Source organism: Etheostoma spectabile, chromosome 18 (assembly GCF_008692095.1).
Source record: "Etheostoma spectabile isolate EspeVRDwgs_2016 chromosome 18, UIUC_Espe_1.0, whole genome shotgun sequence".
Taxonomy (NCBI): domain Eukaryota; kingdom Metazoa; phylum Chordata; class Actinopteri; order Perciformes; family Percidae; genus Etheostoma; species Etheostoma spectabile.
In genome coordinates this window covers 15,369,078-15,374,010 of record NC_045750.1, presented here as the reverse complement: position 1 = coordinate 15,374,010, position 4,933 = coordinate 15,369,078, and the positions used below count along the sequence as shown (strand labels likewise).

Here is a 4,933-nt window from a genome sequence, read left to right as displayed (position 1 = left end):
TCTGCCTCGACCGGTTGGGGGTGAGAGAGATAGAGAGAGAGAAAGAGAGAGAGAGAGAGAGAGACAGACAGACAGTGTTATTAGGGATTATTCCAAATTGAAGGCATACTGAACCGGCATGGCTACCACAGCATCTTGCAGCGACATGCCATCCCATCCGGTTTGCGTTTAGTTGGACCATCATTTATTTTTCAACAGGACAATGACCCCAAACACACTTCCAGGCTAAGGGCTATCTTACCAAGAAGGAGATTGTTAATATATTGTTTAATTGTTAATATTATATATATATAAATTAATATATATAATATATAGATTATAAGTGTTACAGTTATGTATTGGGCTGTAGAGTAAAAAATACAATGATCACAGTCCTTTAAATTTGCCTTCAACATTTACTTAAGGTCTGTGTTCGTTTTTTTTGATCCTCTGAATTGAGACATTTGGTAATACCCTGTCCAGACAGTTTGAACTGTGAACTGAACATTTGCATACCCTGAAAAACAGCATTACGTAATAGATTATAAAAAAAAACAAATTTAGTTTATGTGTCATCTGCTTTGATCTGAATTGGACACAACCTTGCTAAATTATTCATTTCCAAGTGCCCCTTTTTTATGCTGCCAAGGTTTAGAGCATCATTTATTTTGTTGGATACACACATTTTTTGCCAGACTTTCTCTTTTTATTTTAAGTGTTAAACTGCTCTCAAATGTAGCTTCAGGTAGCATTAACATGGCATCAGGGGAAATACCTTTTTCACTGGCCTTTTCCCCCTCCATCCCTCCATCTCATGGGAGAGGAAGACAAAGGAAAACGGAGAAGTGGGAAATTGAGGGTAAAATGACAGAGCGGGGGAGAAAGAGAGAGAGAGAGAGAGAGAGAGAGAGAGAGAGAGAAGTAGGGCGAAGAGAGAAAGACGTGGCAGAGGGAGGCAGAGGAAAAACAGATGTGGTTCATTGAAGCGGCACTAGCCCACAGTCAGAGACAAAGACCTGAGAGCATGAGTGCATGATCCTCAACTAGCACACTGAAAATTATACACTGTGTGTGTGTGTGTGTGTGTGTGTGTGAGTGTGTGTGTGTGTGAGTGGTGAGACACTGAGTGTGTGAGTGGTGAGGAGGAAATATTATGAGGGACAAAAAGTCAGAAATTACGCTTAGTAAAGAGCTAAGGAACTCACACACACAGATATACAATTCTAGTCAATATGTTTTGTTTGATGTTGCACGCCATACAAGCCCATTCATCACCAGACAGATTAATATTTTGGAGCTATGGTTTCATCATTATGGTGGGTTAAATGCTGCGATGCTACATCAATTCCACCATATAAAATCAATACATCAATGCCAGCACCCAGCTGTAATTTAATTTTTAAGTTTTGTATTCCACTGGAGAGTGTGGGATCATTTAAGTTTAGCCTCCACATCCTTTGTGCAGGTTGTGAACATTAAACCTGTTAATATTTGAAAAAAGTGTTATTAAAAAAGAAAAGCGCTATCTTCAAACACTGGTAGTATTTACTCTGGGGAAATGGGCTTAATTTTAAATGTGTTTTTACGGGGTTTTTTCTCCGTCTGTGGTGGTAGAGGTTTGTTGTTGCGGCTCACTGGATAAATAGAAAGGAGATAACGCACTTTTATTTATTCTTAGTACCAGTCTGGTTCCAAGCTTTAACACATACCCTGTAACCTCAATGACTTCCCGATCCTCAGACACAGCTAAATGGAAAAGGAAAACCCGTGTCCCTCGCCTTTTCTAGGTGTCTTTAGTTGTTAGATGTGGTTTGTTTCATACTGATAATTGAAACCGTATAGACAACATGACATCACATTGTAGAGGTACAATGGAATTTAGGAATTAAAAGCAATAGACATTGTGGAAAATCAGCTTAATTGCCTTCTTGCCGAGAGTTATTAGACGAGTAGACTGATACAACTCTTGTGTTTGTATAGAAAATATGAAGCGATATCTAGGAGAATCGTTTGATTTATGAACAGATTAAACAAACGAGATATCACTGTAGGCAGTTTTTGTTACAATTGGAGAAAGCCTGGGTTGCGTTTTCCCCCTGCTCACAGTCTTTATGCTAAGCTAAACTGAGTGTTTCCTGGCTACAGCTTCATATTTTACAGATAAACATTAGAGTGGTGTCAATCTTCTCTCACTCTCGAAAAGAAAGCACAATTTCTAAAATGCCAAATGATTTCTTTAAAGTAGGCATATTTAATCTAAAACCTTACCTTTTCTTGTTACTATGGCTCTCTCCACCTAAACAGGTTTTTTTGGGGAAGTTTTTTTGTGCACATCTTATATTGTTATATTTATGATTCATAGAAGCTCTTTTTAAACTGCTCTCTGTGTTCCAACAAAAGCTAAACCTGTGAATGAATTAATGCTGCTTCGTCTTTTCTCAAGTTGAATGAAGTTGTAGATTATTTTGTTCCCATATTCAGCAAGGGGCTAGCGCAACTAACTTAACGACAACTAAAAAACGGGCGCATCCTTCACCGGATGCCCCTTTTCACTGACTTCACAACATGAGAGAATTCTGCCGAATAAGTAGCAATGCATCCGGCTTTGCCAAATTTAGCTTTTCACTGATAATTACTTTTTTTGTGTGTGTGTGTGTGTTTGTTCGAGAGGCTCATTAAAAAAGCACTGATAGAGACTGTACAGAAATAATTGTTGCTCCCCTCCAAACCCCATTAAACAGAGGGAAAGAGAGAGAGAGACAAGCTGGAAAGAAAAGAGGTGAAGAAATATAAGAAGATTTGGAGCAAGGCAGCGACAGTATGGGACAGAAGGAGGGAGAGTGATGGCAGAGAGAGGGAGCGAGAGAGAGATTTTACTCATTAAAAAGAGGAGCACAACAAGGGGAGGTAGCATTAATCAGAGCTCTGCGCTAATGAGGCATTTACTCATTACGCTGAAATAGAGAGGGGCCGAGGAAGAAAAAGTGGGAGGGGGGAGAGAGAGGAAAGAGAGACCACTGTATGACTAACTGTACTGTAATAGAGAGAACGGGAACAAATTAAGTAAGAAATTTAACAATATGGAGGGAGGTGACAGAGTTAAGTATAGATGTGGAGGGAGGATAGTGGGACAGGTTAAGATCAAGACAAAGGGGAGTCTACAGTGTAAAAAACAGATAATATTGATTTAAGAAGTTAATCCATTTGGCTCAATTTAAGGATTTGCCATTTGTGGTCTTTACTAGATAAAGGCACATAATCCTACCGATGGAAAAAGTGTGAGCTGGCCGCCCGGATAGCTTGGTTGGTGGAGCGGGCGACCATGTGTGGTGGTTTGCTTCCCGGGCTCAAAATCAAAAGTGTGAGCTTTCCTTTATGGGCCGTCCATTCTTTCCTACCTTTAAGGGACTGATCACCCCTTCACTCCACTATTTTGTGGTTGTTAAATATGATAATCCCCAGTGAAAATGTACTGTGAGTGGTTTTTTTTGGCTCATTGAGGAGATTATTCAATATTCTGTGAGGCTTTAGTAGTGAGTAACTGGATTTTGATAGACGACTAGAGAAAAATCAGTGTTTTATGATCTTTTTTTTTATATCTTGGTAAAAAGATCACCACAGGAAATTAGCAAATGAAATGTTCATGTCACGTTCGCTTTCAGCGTGCTTTTAAAGAGCATTAAGGCTTTTCATTGGACTAATGGCAGAGCAGTGCAAGAGAAAGTGTGTGTGTGTGTGTGTGTGTGTGTGTGTGTGTGTGTGTGTGTGTAATGCATTTGTTAGTGTGTGTATTACAGTAGTAGTTTGTGTGTGTGTCAGGGCAGTTTGCATGGCCATCTGGGGAATGATCTATGTGTCTCCTTGCAAAGTGGAGTCATTAATATTAGCATTTTTTAAACCAAGACGACTATCATGACTGATTTATGGTGCGTCTTTCAGGCCTTTAGAATTAAAAGGATTTGTAGAGGAGCCAAAGCAGATAACGTTACCCTACATTGCCACTGCAGGGGCCACTGCTATGTGGTCTTTCTCTGCTGCTGTGAAGTAGAACTTGAACAACCAGGGACCGAAAAGGCTTGTTTATTTACTCGTTGTCATTTGTGTTGTTCTTTGCAGCTTCTGGCTGTGTTTTGAAGTTATCTCTGCCAGTGATGGGACTGGCCACGCTGTGGTGGACAAGCTAAACAAACAAAGAGAAGACAATCTTTTAGAGTATACAGCTACGCTAGCGGCTCTGTGAGGCTTTACTCAGACACAACAGGGCATGAGCTAAATGCTAATGGAAGCATGCTAACATAATGAGATTGTTAACATACTTTTATTTAGCTGCTTATGATTACCGTGTCTCAATCTTAGTCTGGCCAGTCAGCATGCTAACATTTGCGGCACACAAATTACGGCGGAGTATCATGGTATTATCATGGGATGTCATTGGTCATACATTAAATCAAGGATTTATTTTCTGGGAACCTTGAATGCATTTACAAAGTTTCATGGCAATCCATTCAGTATTTCTTGCGATACTTCTGTTGGACCATCCATAATTTATGGATTGTCCTGCAGAAATAAACCAAGAAAACAAAACTTAACTTTGTTGCCTAAAACCAAAACAGTAATAGTTGTAGTTACTGACCCCCCCCCGTGACACCACAACACAAAGCATCTCCTCTGTCTCTCTCTTCCTCATCGTCCAATCATCATACAAGAGCTTTTGGTGCATGAAGAAACACCAAAACAAAACCAAGCTACTCCCATTTTCCTCTCTCTTCCTTTCTCTCTCTGGCCTCCTCCCGTCATTCTTCTCTCTCCTTCTCTTATTGTCCTCATCATAACCCCTGCCTGAGCATGATTCAGATCTAATCTGAGTGATCCCAACCCATTGGAATTATAAATCTGAAAGCTATTTTTAACTGGCGCCAGACCCTCTCCCCTTCTCTCTCTCTCTCTCTCTCTC

General features: G+C 40.1%; 1 protein-coding gene across 1 annotated transcript in view; it reads left to right on the top strand.

Moving 5' to 3' along the window:
• nkain2 (sodium/potassium transporting ATPase interacting 2) overlaps positions 1–4,933 on the top strand; it is a gene marked incomplete at its 3' end in the record, with an annotated part of 81,161 nt that overhangs the window by 55,601 nt on the left and 20,627 nt on the right.